General features: G+C 39.4%; 1 long non-coding RNA gene across 1 annotated transcript; it reads left to right on the forward strand.

Annotated features, from left to right (window-relative positions):
• The first annotated feature begins 2164 nt into the window (after positions 1 to 2164).
• LOC128851887 (uncharacterized) lies at positions 2165 to 11953 on the forward strand. Its single transcript, XR_008449419.1, has 3 exons — positions 2165 to 2236; positions 7049 to 11604; positions 11827 to 11953. It is a non-coding gene; the product is annotated as an uncharacterized LOC128851887 (long non-coding RNA).
• Positions 11954 to 15541: the final 3588 nt, after the last annotated feature.

Below are 15541 nucleotides of genomic sequence, written 5' to 3' on the forward strand. Positions count from 1 at the left end.
TAAGCTGTTCTGACTATGTGAAACATTTGTCTTGCTTCTACTCTGAATATTGGCAGAGATTTTTCAGGTTGGAAGCACATTTACACTGCAAATCTTTATTTCTGAGGTGAAATTGGGCATTTCTAGAATAGACACATAATGTCATGTCCCCTCCATCATCTTTGAGATGTGCTGGTTGTCTATCCTTCGCACCCTTGGGCTAATGTGTAAGCTGACAGCACGCACAGAGAGTTGCAGAAACAATTGCGGCACTTAGGCTGATTTGTTTGAACTTATGTTAAATGATAAATCAACCAGGGTAACAATAAAACCAAGCTCTTCTACTCAGTCCTAATTCCTATAACATTTGTGTTGCATGTCCTTAATACACACGAATATATACTGTAGACATATATTTCCATATTCGTGAATTCCCTTATATATATAATTCCCTAAACATAATAAACTATATTTAAGACAAAAAAAGGCCTGGCTAATTCACAGTCTGGTAGAGGAGCATCGTCTCTTGGCCTAAAGTGGGAAATATTTCACATTCACCTACTCTTTTGGCCTTTCTGTTGATAATGTTATTATGGTGTTCAAAGCTGCAGGTTCCTCTTTGTGCTCAGGTTTTGAATTAGGTGACTGTAGTAGACAAGAAGTTAAAATATATTGGCTTTTCTGAATCTTGTTCTTTTGGCTTTAAGGGAATTCCTTTCCTTTCAGTGTGTCACAGCCTGTTCCTATTTTGCTGTCATTATCAGTCCGTTAGGCAAAAGGAATAAAACAAATAAGATTTCACAAAACTCAACAAATATCTCTCAGCTTTCACCTTTTTGACCCCCTTTGGCCTCCATTACCGTGACTCTAAACTTACAGTTTATAAGAAACCAGTCCTAAGGATCTGTTCAACCCTTAATTAATAAACTATACCTTCAGTGTCACCTGTCTGAATTGAATAAATACCAATTAACTCAGCAGTAATAAACCTGATCAAAGAAGACATTTTATGAGCACTGAAGCAAAGTGAAGGTCTTTTACAGAGAAACTTACAATGGTGAAAAAATTAAAATACAATGCAAAACTGAACTATTTGAGATATATTAAATGGCTGCATATTTTATAGATTAAACCACAGAATATTCCATAGAACAATGGTGCTCTCTTTAATGAAACTATTAAAAAAACTGACCTGTCAAGGGAGCGCATTTTTATGTCCAGTTAGGTTTTGTATTTAACAGATTCCCACTTTGTATATTTTTCTGTGGTAGCTGCTAAGTAAAATATATATACTCTCAAATATTTGCTTACTTCTGGAATGGGAAATTTCCACACAGTTTAGTGATTTAAGAACTGATTCTAATCTAATAAAAAAACTCCTTTGGGAATACTTCATGTCACTCAATCCATAGAACAACAGCCCTTGTTCACTTAGGGCATCATCCAGTTCCCAGAGTCTTTTCACAGATGTCAAGGGGAGCCCAACTGCACCCTGGAGCCACCGGTGTCCCAAATTGCTAATCTGACTGATGCTCAAAGTTCATTAGGCCTTCTGAAGAACTGCTCTGGGGAGTTTAGCACCTTTCAGTGATTACTCAGTCACTCTTTCTTGCTTTCTTAGGTAGATTAATAGTAAAGGAGACTAATAATGAAGGTAGTCAAAGTTCAGAAAGAAGAACGAGAAGGCTCAGATAGATCATCACTGTTCCTTGACAAGCTATAATACATCTGAGGTGCTGTCACTGACTGTGAACATACTGTTAGCTCATGGAAAGGGCAAGGTACTGCACCTTGGTTGTCAGGAAGAGAGTATTTAGAACTAAATCACATTATATTTGCAATAGGGCAGAGCGCATGCATGGAGAATTGCAGTGGCTCCATTTTAACTTGTCGACTAGTTGTAACCGTCAGGGATTTGAGCACCTTTCAAGTTCACAGTGCTTCACTGGCCATTCTTAAAGGTAATCCCCCCCTAAAAGTTTTTGGAAAAGAAGATACTCCAAATCACAAGTCACTCATGTAAATCCTGTCCCTAATGTCAACAATCATGAGAGAATGCAATACTTCTGAATAGCAAGTTTGATTAGGATTTTGCAAGCCTGAGTGAAAGAAAAGTTAAGAAATTTCTTTCGGACTCTAACTCAGTATATAGCAGCAACTAATAAATTATATTTTACCATTCATAGGATCACAGAAGAATTTGGACGTGGAGGTCATCTGGTCCTATGCCCTACCCAAAGCAGGGCTGAATCCAGAGGTAAAGCACATTGCTCAGTGCCTTTTCCTATGAAGGTTATGAATATACCCACAGAAGGAAATCTCACAGTCTTTTCACGGTAATGGTTTCTAATCAGCAATTATTATAAACTGGCAATATTTTCTGATACCCTACCCTGGTAGATAAAGTTGATATTTTTAGCCTCTGGACTAAAACCCAAAGTTCAACCCCAAACCTGATGCAGGGTTTCACTTAAAGGTTTTTTTTTATCTGAATGACTGGCATTATTTTAATAGTGGAAAATACAGAAAAGATGTAAAATACAAGGTCCAGATCATTGTTCAGGTTAAATCAGTATATTTTTCCTTGGACCTAATAAATCAGCAACTTTACTAACCCTCTTTGCCACTTTTCACTGAATCCTCCTCTTCTGTTGAGCTATGAAAAAATGAGTTCCAATAGCTGCACACCACTATTTTAAACACATTTTTCAGTTTTTGTTTTATCTGCAGAGCATGTGTTGTTAACATTTTTTGCCAATGGGTTGGAGCCCCTGGCAGTTTCACTTATTATGACTCCAGCCACTTTATCATCTTTTAAAATGATAATAGAAATTCAATCAGACGTTTTCTGCAAATACCTCCTATAGTACCAGATTCAGAGAAAGAAGATTGGAAAGAGTGATGGCTATTTAATGACAATAGAAAGTGGTGCTGATGGCCTCCGGCTTCCCTTTTCAGGTTCTTGAAATGCTTGTTCTTTAAGTAGCACTGTAGGTGTGTGCAAGTATGAGAAATAAACCCAAGTACAGCTGCTACGTCTTCCTTATATAGAAAATGCAAGATGCCGCAAACTCTGTAGCTGGAAAATGTCATCTCCTCTGTTGTCCCTTGAGGCCAGACCTAGCTGTGCAAGCCCTGGTAGATGCCTGTTCTTAAAACTTAACAGCAATAAAGATTCGCAGCTTCTATTTTATAAAATATTCAATAAAACGTCTATGAAATGATCTGGCAATGTCAAGAAGCCATAAGACAACCATTATACTTATTTTGAAGTCTTTTTACATTGGTGTAGCAGATACAAAATATGTATAACATAAAGGAGAACAGATGTAATGGATTTTAAAGCCTTTACTTATAGAGGACGGGAGAAGGTTCTTCTTTGTCAGAGTGTATAAATCCTGAATCATTCAGTGCCTTTGTACAAAACTTACTGACTGGACCAGTCCAATGCAATGGTACAGGTTACATTTCCTTCTGTTAAGGCATAGATAAATATTAGTACTTGAAAAATCACTTTGCCATTAACAAAACAGCACTTTTCCTAAGGAATGCATGTACAAGAGGGAGAGAAGAAAGGAAAAAAGGCATTTGTAGAACAATTTCCTTACTCAACATTTTCTACTTGTGCATATATTGGTTTCATTCTTCTTCTTTCTTTCACTTTTGCTGAAGCTGAGCACTTCACTGAAACATCTCATTCTCTTCCCAACTTTATTTACAGAGAAAGACGAGCCTTAAACCATTTGGTCCAGTTTTGCTGAAATCTTTTCTTAAGTGATTTTTCCTTAACTGCTTGTTTTCATTTCTCCACAGAAGACTTGCAGTATGTGAGATGCTTCGTTGCCAGCAGAAAACCTTGGTTATCAAAGACAATGCCGCTTTAGAGTACAAATGTACATTTGTATGACATTTGGCTCAGTTTCTTCCAGGAGATGATAAGTGAGCAATTCTCCTTGGGCTAGCTATTAAAATGGAATCTCCAAATGAATTCAGTAATGAACAGGGCCAGCACTTCTCACCTAGTTCACAGCAGTGAGCGTAGAATACTGGTTGTAGTTTCTTTTTTAGCCCTGTTAGATGGTCAAGAGCTTAGAGAAAACACAGTACCTGGAAGGGAAACAGACATGGACAGGGCTGGATTCACGCAACACGTGAATGAAAGACATGTAAGCCTTTATCTCATCGTATTCTTCACATTGGGGGTAACCATTCGAAATGGACAATGATTATTCACTAAGTTGGGTTCCCTCTCAGTCTTCACTTCTCCAGGCTAAACCGACCCAGGTCACTCAGCCTTTCCTCATGAGAGAGATGTTCCAGCCCTCTGATCATTTTTGTGGCCATCCGCAGGACTCTCTCTAGCAGTTCCTTGCATTTCTTGACCTGGGGAGCCCAGAACTGGACACAATACTCCAGATGCAGCCTCACTATGGCAGAGTAGAAGGGGAGGATAACCTCCCTCAACCTGATAGTCACACTCCTCTAAACGTACCCCAAGATACCATTGGCCTTCTTGGCCAGGAATGAACATTGTTGGCTCATCATCAACTCGTTGTCTACCAGGACTCTCAGGACCTTCTCCGTAGAGCTGCTTTCCAGCCAGTCAACCTTTAACCTGCATCAGCGCAGGGGGTTATTTCTCCAGGAGTGCAGAACCCTACACTTGCCTTTGTTGAACTTCATTAAGTTCAACATTAAGTTAACTTAATTAAGTTCAACTTAATGAACATTAAGTTCATTAAGTTTCCAGCCGAGGAAAGCAGGGGTTTGTTATGTTTTATAGTTACTTGAGAAGGTAAATCTCATAACCATGGACACACCACTCTCACTCCTCCTCCTTTCCCTCAGTTTTTGTTGCTGAGCATGACATGATGGTATGGAGTATTTGGTCAGTTGGTGTCAGCTCTACTAGCCGTGCCCCCTCCCAGCCTCTTGTGCAGCCCAATCCCACTTGCTTGGGGGGCAGAGAGAAAGCCTTGGTGCTGTGCAAGCTTAGTTCATGAATAGTAAAAATACTGACGCAATATCAGCACTGTTTCAGCCACCAATTCACAGCGCAGCATCACAGAGGTGACAATAAAGCAAGTTGCCTCCCTCCCATCCAGTCCCAGTGCATCAAGTACTCAACATGAGGTTGGCATGTAAAAGGTAAGCATGACCTGCTGAAGCCTGCAGCCTCCTGAGGCAGCACACAAAAGCGAAGTAGGAAATGCTTAAGGCAAAAATAGATACCTCCGTTAGGCGCTCAGGTCTCACTTTGACCCTTACCTTTGTCTCTTCCTTTTTAGAGTTTTACCTGCCATGAAGCTGTTTTGCAGCATCGTGGTGATCCCTGATTGATACCATCGTTGAGTGAAAAAACAGCTTCAGAACAGAGCAAGCACTTGTCAGGAAATCATTTGCAAAGCTATGTGCATGTGGTTATGTATCCATCTAGCCACTGATAATCATACTTTAGCCCAGCTGAGCCCATTTCTCATCCTGCCAGAGATGTTGGCACCAAATACCTGTAGAGGACATGTGTCTTCTGTAGTATATTCTACCTAGGTACAAACAACATAGGCAAAGAAGCATAAAGTGCTGATTTCCAGACTTGGTGTCTCTGGCACAGCTGGTCAATTTCAACATGACATCTTTATGTCCACTCTGTTCCTACCTCCAAAATGTGTGCCAGCAGTCACATAGGAGCTCAGACACTGAAATACTTTTGGTGCTCTCGATTTAAACTGTAAATCCTCATAAAGATTATTTCTAGTGGACAATTTATTTGCCATATTCTAATGAGGTGAATGTAACATACATATTCTAGAAGAATTATAACTCTTGACATCATTTTAGTGGCTGGCGGGTACCATTTCTGGCTTAGTATTGCTTCAGGAAGGATTTAAGCAAGAAGTACTTGAGCATTTAATAATGAGAGAAAAGAACAAGTGGAATTTACCTGTCTAGACGGCTATATCTGCATGGGGTAACCTCATCTGGTAGTATAAAACTCTGGACACACAAGAGGTCCATCTCAAGCTTTAATTCCACAAATAAATTAGCTTTTTTCCTTCAAAAAGAGGATTTTGGAAGTCTGGGACAGTCACCCTTGATTTGTCCAGGTGTGCCTCTGCAGCTGTAGAAATACAGCAACTTCACCTACAAGCCTGTCCCATCCTTCCCTAGACGAGATGGTTTTGGTGGCAGCAGGTCAGGGACATCACTGCCCACGGCCTCAGAACTGAAACTCCACTGTTTGATAATTTATTAGCATTCAAATGCTGTTGAAAACCGCCTCATTCATAGCTTTAGCACAGAAGTAGGTGTTAAATGGCTGGCAGAAGGGCTATCTGCAGGAACAGGGCTAGTGTTTAACACCTAATTATCACTTCCAGGTGTCCTCTGGCTAGATAATTGAGAACTGCAAGGGAAAGGTTTCAGAAAGAGGTTAGAAATTTAATTACCTAACTAACAGAATCATGTCTGTTATATATATATATATATATGATATATATATCTCATTTCTGTTACATATCACAGCACCAATCATGTCTCAGCTTCGCTTTCTGTAGAAGAGGTCTTGAAATATTTACTGCAAAATATGACCAGAATTTATATCTAATGATAAGAGGCACTCTGCAATCGCATAGGACAAGTGGGTGGCAAAACAGTGTGAAAAAAATGGGGAGATTTCTTTCTTGCCATCAGCTCTCTCCTTTCTTGGCTTCATGGGGGTGTTGGCTGATGACTGTAAAAGCTGTGCATTTGAGTGAAGGAGCACAGAAAAGGCTCGAAAGAGACACTACCATGGCCACAGCTGCCATAGACAGTCCCATCAGAGAGCGCTGTTAATAAAATTAGAATCTCATGAGTGGAGGTAGAAATCATTTGTATTCCACTCCCCTCATTTCAACATCGTTCCGCTCCAAAGTTTAATAAGTTGTTTGTTTGAATTTGCTACCTGAATTTACATAGAGATTATATCCAAGTAATCTATCAGCATTTTCTTCAGCTATTTATTTATCTGAAGCTTGTGTTGCTCCTTAGATTTAAATAATAATTACATCCTTGCTCCTGTGTTTTACAGTTAGATCAACAAGTTCAAGACTCTACAGATGCTGATTGCATCTTCCTATAAAAATAGGTTTTGTTCCTGTTACGGCTTAAATTCATCTTTACTGGAGATTCAGAAATGTTTTTGAACAACCCAGTAACTCATGTCTTCCCAGTGACGTTACTGCTGTTCTCTTCAGTCCTGCTGGAGCTATTCCTTGCTGTCTAGTACACTACAACAGGAAAAAGTTGCTATGAGAAATTATCAAGAGAATTTGGAGGAAGAAGCTCCTGGAAGGACTGGTGGTCTACTGGGATCCAGAGGAAATGAGTTGTGAATTGGAAGGTTGGATGGCTCTTTTCTCACAGTGAAGATTAATGGGATAACGCAGCTACTGATTAAAGGCAGCTGAAAAGGGAATTATCGACAGGAAGGGTCCAGTTCATGCACTTGCTGTTTTCAGCAAGAGGCTTTCTGAAGTTAAGGAGGAGTGGAATATGTACTTGTTTTGGTAAAATAGGAGCTGTAACATGAAGGAGATGGATATACTTCGCCACCGTGTTGTCTAGGTCACACACCTGTGCTCAATAATTTCCATAATTATTACCACTGATAAACCCTGTGCTAATGGGTCAGCAAGGGCTCCAGATGTTGCTCATTTAATGATAAAGGCTCCATACGTTTTTTAAGGGAGCAAGGGCCTCCCCATGTGCATCTGGGGTGGCAAAGCCTTGGAATGTCAAAATCAGTTCTAAAAAGAGTGACAGGATTTATCGGTCAAATTTCAGAAGTTTGTGTAACTATGCCAAGTGCCAAACTTCTTTAGATAGCTCACAAAACTCTTTTTTTCCTCTTCAAAATGACCTGGAACCAGACTTTTCTGAAACTTGGATTTTTATGCATTTTATTGTAGCGGTCACAGTATACAAATAAGTGCTATATAAACCAGAATAACAATTCAGAAAGAAATTAGTGCTTTAACTAAATCGTACAGTAATACTGACACTTATAAGTCAGCAAATCTGAGGTTATAATGCTGAATCCTAATATTTCCATTTAGCCTGATGTTTGACAGCATTAGAAAAAATGGTGATGTCAAAAGGACTACTGTTCCTGCAGCTGACAGGGAAACCATTTTATATAATCATTTCAGCCTACAAAAGAGGGTAATTCCTTTGGACATTGCTGGGTTTTATTTTCATAAAGAGTGAATAAATTATCTCAGTCCATTGGATCAGAGGATGTTAAGTTCAAATCCTGTCGCTGGAATAATCACTACAAAATAGTTCAGTGTTGATTCTGCAATTTGTGGGTAGTTTTGGTGGGAAAGGCATTTTTCCAAGTTTACTCTCTTGATGTGTTGAAATTACAGAAAAAATTGTCAAAAGGGTGGCCAATGTAGTCAAAATGGCAATTGGCCAAAATATGGACAGTAAAAAGTAGACTACACTCAATAAAATACTGCCCTGCTGTTAGATTTTCATCTCTAGAAAAAGTCTATGACAACGTAACTAGATCTGGCTATTTTTATGATTCTTAAGGTGTCTCCCTTAGAAGTCCTAGGTAAAGACTCTGTATGAGCGTTAGGAATCTCACACTGGGTTTCTACAAAATTTAAAGGTGTTCTCTTGTGAAGTTCTGGGGAAAATAATGGTTTTCCATATCAAAGCATATGATCCCTATTACTTTATTCAATGTGGACTTTACTCAATTCACATTTCTATAGGGTCTAAAATTCAGATTTATTAGTTTTTTATTTTAGTATATTTTTAAACAATCGGTTATTTGGAAAGTGAAGAGTAGTTGTTTATTAGTTTACATGCAACTTTATAGAGAAAATGATCAGTAAAACAGTGCAGAAGTACAGAAATAAGAAATGCCTACTTTTTAATGATTAATTAATATTAATTTGTGGAGGTGAGGTTTCTCCTTTCATGCCCTTCTATTGTGACGATCTTTGTCCTTGAGGAAGCAGAAAGGTAGTTCTGGGTTTTTCCTTGTTGGAAGTGTAACATTAGTGATCACAGCCAACGTGTGCTCACCCCTGAAAACCAGCTACCGGCACTTACCACTCTGCCATTTTGCACACAGCAGATGCAAAAAGCACAGCAAATGGAATGCCAGTTTATTTGATATGCAAACTGGACTTTTGTTGATTGTTTCCTTTTCAAGGTCAAAAATAGAAATCTAATAGCAAAAATTTCACTAAGCAATGTATAAAAAAAATTTCTTTTTTTTTTTTTGCAGCTAATGAGAACATAGGAAAAAGCCTTTGAGTTAATCCTTGGTGATGAGAAGATAACTGCTGGGCCACAGTTAGCCCTGGGTTTGTCTCTACCACAACGAGTGGGATTCTATTTAGATTGATTTTGCCTTAAATCCCTAAAGGGTGGGAACACGTAAAGCGGTGCCACCGTTGTTGACAATTTTTTTGTATATCACACCAAACAACCTTTTTTGCATCTTATTCATTTGTTTGGTTTTATGTGAAGCAATTCTTTTCACAGACAGTCCGTTTTCAGCATCCTGCAAGATTCATGTCAGTTAGAACAACGGAGGAGTCACAGAGATTTGAGTGGCGAGTAGCTCACTGTTTTGTTATGGTTGTGGCTAATTACTCTTCAAGCTCTGCTACTTCACAGGGATTTCACTCTTAGGGTCTCTAAACAGAAATCTGTTAGTTTTGGCAGCCTCTGGTCTGCTGTGTAACATTCATCAGTGTCTTTCTCTGGCATTTCAAAGGCAACACTTACATGCAATGGTTTTGCTGTGAAACAAAACAGAGGAGGAGTATTGTGGTGTTGAAAACACATTTCACAGAGTTGTTACAGTTTTTTTGGAAGGATGCCTTTTATTTAATTAATCTTTGTGCAATTCGGTTTTGCTTTTTTCCCCTCTCTGTTTTATTGTTCTCTGAAGGATTTGGTCCCCAGAGTCAGCTCCGGGGAAAGGTCTTCTGGATAAGATTGTGGTGCCTTCTACCTGGTGCGTTTCCCTGAGCCCTTCATGATTAGCAGTGTGGTGCACAGGCTTACTGCGAACGATCAAACGGTCTGTTTTCTTTTCCCTTGAGGTGAACCGCATTTGCTTGTATAAGAAAGCAAAACCTCCACAGTAGACCTGAAAAACAGCCTACTGCTTTGGAGAGGGCTCTAATAGGCATCGATGTAAAACCCTGACCCCTGTTAATGTGATTCTATTGCCACGAAGCCTCCTTTAGACATTTATTTATTACAGATGTATTTATTATATGAATAGGTGATGCCAGCATGCTCTGCTGGATTAAAGGTTGTTGAGCTAACTTATTATTTTAGATAGATTTATTTTCTTCTGAATGTAGTTACACACCAGTCCAGTGAAATGAGCACAGTGGAAAGTCTCACTCCACGGCTTTGATGGACTAAACTGGTGCCATCCACACTCTGCAGACAAGGGCTAAAGAAACTGGGACATTCTCATGACGTTACAGAATGACTGCTTAGGTGTTAAGTAATTTCTGTGGTAGACAAGCACCTGGAAGCAAAGTAGGAGTTTGACTTTGGCAGAATTATGGCTGAACTCATTGTCCGGGCTGGGATCTATCCAGACACCTCATGGCTTTGGCTACATCTAAATAAACAGCTCTGAATGCTGACTTAGAGATATTAATGGGTTTCTTGCATCATTTACGACTATGTGCAGTGTCAATTGTGCTGTAACAAATCCACCACATAAATCAGGTGTGTGTTTTGGCATGGTCAATCCTGCATGGAAGACAGCTTTTAAGTGAGGAAAAGAAAAATTGCCTCATAAATGTCAGAAAGATACTCCCTCCATCAGACTCCCAGAAAAAGAGAAAAAAACCCTAGCGGTCCAGCAGGGTTACCATCCATGAATATTAAGGAACTAAATGTACTTTCAAAATAATTTTTCATCATCATTACTATGCAGTCTGAGAGATCAAAAATGAAGTTGGCATAACTTTCTTTTATTATATAGAGAGCTTATATACATCTACGTGTGCGTACTTGTCACCTGGCAACCTGACTGCAGTTTATTTAAACTCTTTGATGGATGATATATGTCTAATGTTTTGTTTAAGCTCTATTTGCAAGGTAGCTACTGGCTGGGTATAGCTGCAACTGTAAGGTTGAAAGGAAGATAAAAATCACGTTAAGGAGAAAGAATGTCCTCATTTTCATGCCTGATGGATGCGTGTCCTCATTAGCATAACTGAATTTGTGGAGAGGTGGAATGATATTAACAACACATGACTGGTGACACTGTCAGAGATGATAACTTGTTAACCTCCCGATCGTGGGCTTGAGCTCTCAGTTGTTTTTTTCTTCTAGTAAAGTCTGCATGAGCTCAAAGGCTAACAGGTTTTTGAGGAACAATTTCTACTTATTTTGATCTAGAATACTGGCAATTTCAAAACGAGTTTGACCTATGACTTCTGCAACCTTGATCCATCCTGTGTATCCAAAGCCTGTGCATTTAGACCCACAAAAGTCAGTGAAAAAAGGTTCTTCCAGGGGACTATTCAGAAGCTACATCATGATTTGGAACCTTCTCTCCATCCACTGGCCGCAGGAGGAACACAAAGCTGGGTAAGCTCTTCTGTTTAAATGCCAGAAATGAGATGGCTTGAATTTGAATTTGAGTATTAAGAAACAAGCAGGGAAGCATACTTTGTGAAAAGATAATCCAAACTTTTTTCCTGATTTCTTTTTGTCCCCCTCTTCTTCAAAAAAATATTTTAAGCTGCTTCATAGGTTTGATAATTTTTTACTGGCTTAAAAGAAATTGCCTTCAAGATATCTCATTTACAGGTTCTATTCTTCTGAGATCAGTCTGTGAAATGGGCATTCGGGATATTTGATGCTAGACCCCAGACCAGCTCTTTGACCAAGTTATACCAGCTTAACCGAACTGGAGCTGCCTTTTTTTTGAATCAACAATACAAATCCTTGCTATGGACTAAAATGCATCTTTTCTCTTTTGAAAGATAAGAGCAAACATTCTATCAAAATAAATCTTTTACATAAATAAACCTACTTTTTCCATATATTTCATTTATCTACAGAATAGTGCTCTGAGGGGCTTCCAAGTTTTAGCTTCTAATAGACTGTTATCTCTGTTTAACAAAAAAAAAATGCAAGACTCAAACCCACAAAATTGTCAAAAAATAACAACTTGCCACACATTTTGGAGTATCTGCTTCAAGCAAGAAGAGGCGACCCTGTGGATGATATAACTTCTAAGATCTTGTCCATGGCAAGCAGAATAGTTACACTTCACTATTTTCTGCCTATTATACAACACCAGAAACAGAAAACAAAATATAACACTCAAAGCCTGCCTCTCGAAACCCCTCACCAAGAAATGAGTCCTTTGTGGAATCACAGCTGTTTGTGGAAGCACATAAAACACAAGCTCTGTGATTTGATGGCTTCATTTGAAAATGACTGACTTGTGTTTCTTTCTCACTGAATGGCAACGTAAACTGCAAACGCAGAGTGTGTCCACTTTGAAGCCCCCCTGAGCTCTCTAGTCTTGCCAGTTCTTGTAAAAAATAGGCTTATGCTATGAATCGAGCACCCCTCGGCAGACCCCAGAGTGGAAGAAGCAGCAAGGGGTTGTTTCCCCTCGTGGGGTGAGCGAGGTAGGTCTGAAGATGGACTCACTTTTTGACCTGCCTTAGTTATTTATGAAGTCTTTGGGGAATGCACTCTTTGTGTTTGAATTTCCAATGAGGAATAGGATGAGCAAATCTATTTACTTAGCCTATGCCTACATGTAGCCATTGGAAAATAAACCCGTGGGAAGATGCAAGATGGATGTGGTAAAGGCTGGGAAAAAGTAGTTTGGATGGGATACACCTTTATTCATGGCTACAGTCACTTCTGATCCAGATGATGACGTGATTCGGGAGAAGAGGAGGCTGAGGGGAGACCTTATTACTCTCTACAACTACCTGAAAGGAGGTTGTGGAGAGGAGGGAGCTGGGCTCTTCTCCCAAGTGACAGGGGACAGGACAAGAGGGAATGGCCTGAAGCTCCGTCAGGGGAGGTTCAGGTTGGATATCAGAAAAAAATTCTTCACAGTAAGAGTCATTGGGCACTGGAACAGCTGCCCAGGGAGGGGGTCGAGTCACCTTCCCTGGAGGTGTTTAAGGAACGGGTGGATGAAGTGCTTAGGGACATGGTTTAGGGAGTGTCAGGAATGGTTGGACTCGATGATCCAATGGGTCCTTTCCAACCTTGTGATTCTGTGATTCTGTGATTTTGGTGCTCAGTGTTGCCACACCATTGAATCCGGTGTCCTGTGAGTTCAGCACAGAGTGGTTTGGGTGCAGTGGCCCAAGCTGGAGCAATATCAAGCCTGAAATTAAAACGCTCCTCATGGGGGAAATCCTGCTTTATAATCTGGTGAAACGTGGTAAGGAATGGGTTGCTTTAACAAAAGGTAAAGTATGAAAATAGTCCCGACTGCTCAGCAAACTGTGATTTCTATTTCTGCCTTTTGGCAGCCTCGTGCTTCTTGCTTTCTCTTATATTACCAACATACATAAACCTCAGGCTTCTGGATTTCTGGTGTGTTAGCTGTTTTTAACTGAGGGTTAGCCTGAGTTTTTCAGGCTGAATTTACCTTCACTACAGCATTGCCTGTCCCCCCAAGCAGACCCAAGGAACTCAGTTGTTTTCACTGTCAGTGGGGATTGTTCAATGTTATCATTGCAATCCATCCCTGGGAACCAGCCTGGAGTGCCTTCAAACACCTTTGACTTTTTACATGCCTCCTTGCTTCTCAAACACTAACGGTGGCAGGAATTGGCCAGACAGGGAGTGCAGATGTGCTTACTCCAAGAGTTTTCTGTAGATGAGATGCTGTTTTCCCTCATGCAGATATACACTTCTTATCATGGAAACTCCGTTACCTCTGAGTGGTTTCTTTCGAAAACCAGGTTAGATAAGAGAAGTGTATTATAGTTTATACATTTTTGTGTGATACGAATGCTGTTTAAAAATCTATTTTAATGATATTTTTGCCTTAATGAGTTTCTAAGAACAAATATTCTAAATATTTAAGAATGGTATAAAAGCCATGTTTAGTCATATTCATAACTACAGTAAAGCTTTTCCACTGCTGCTCAACATTTATGCTTTCTTTGTACCCCCTCTTCTTATTTTTACTCATCTTCCCCTTAGGTAATTTAAATTAACATTATCTGCATGATATATTCCCCTAAATTCCCATTTCTCTGCCTTCCTCCAAAGTAGCATCTTGAAAGCTGAAAGAAGAGCTTGCTTGTGAATAGAGCTGTAGGGTGAAAAACCTTACCACGCAGAGATGCAGAATAAATCTGGTTCCCCTCTCCTCTATATCATTTGTCCATTTAGACTTGGAATAAGGTGCCTTGAAAAATTAGGAGGGACAAACAGTGCCACAACAAAGTGGTATTCGGAATATCTGTGGACCTCATTATGGCATCAGCTGAGTGAATGGATACATAGAAAGACAAAACCCTCTAGTTAAAATACTGTGCAGTATAAACAGCATAATACGCATCTCAAGATACCTCCTTTTACACTTTGAGGCTGCACCGATTTTGCTGGTTGCAATTTTCTATTGCTTTAGTCTCAGTTTCATAAAACTGTTCATAGACAAGCACTTCATATTGAAACACTTGTTATAAGCACAATCTTGTTCTCATTCTGTTCTTATCCAGAGGATAAATGCATATTTAATAACAAGCTTGATTACAGCTTTTCCCAAGTAATGATCAGATACTTTTTTTGACTTATTTCCAATGTTAGCGCTGAATGGAAAAAGAGAAGTAAGCCATTGCAAACTCTTCTTTAACCCATTTCTCATGTCTTTGTCTTTTTTTCCCATGCTAACCCATATTTGCAGGGAGTCCGACAGGATCATCACAATATTCTTTTGTCTACAAATCTCAGAAATTTAAGATCTATTTTCTGCCTTGGTTTCCGTCATATTTAATTAGTTGAGCAAATTTATACCAAACAAGTGTTGAAAAAGGAGTCTTTCAAACAGTGAAGTGCTTCCCCAAATCACATGAGAATTCAGTAGGAAACCCATTAATCCAACAAGTTACTTAATGAGTTAGTGTTCAATTCTGCAAGGGATGTCTCGTACGTGATACAAAAGCTTGAGCCGAGCACAACACAGTTCTGTGGTAATTCTTAATATTTCAGTTTTTCATGGTGCTGAAATACAGCAAGAAGTTAAAAATCACACACATTCTTTGGATTGTAATTGAAAGATTGCACCAAGTTACAAAAGCCCAAATTTTGACATAAAGCAATTAAATCTTTCTGACGAAAGCAATGATTGCTGCAAATCTGATTTTGGAGAGTGTATTAACAAACTGTGGCAAACAAGAAATTACTAAACTTCACATCCTTGGCCAGTTTCTGGTTGCATAATTGCAAGCTGAGTCCTCTGTAGTTTCAGAGGAGATGGTATCTCTTCCTCCTGCTTCCTGTTTATTTGCACATTTTCACTATGAACTACATTTCA

Source organism: Cuculus canorus, chromosome 3, assembly GCF_017976375.1.
Source record: "Cuculus canorus isolate bCucCan1 chromosome 3, bCucCan1.pri, whole genome shotgun sequence".
NCBI classification, from domain to species: domain Eukaryota; kingdom Metazoa; phylum Chordata; class Aves; order Cuculiformes; family Cuculidae; genus Cuculus; species Cuculus canorus.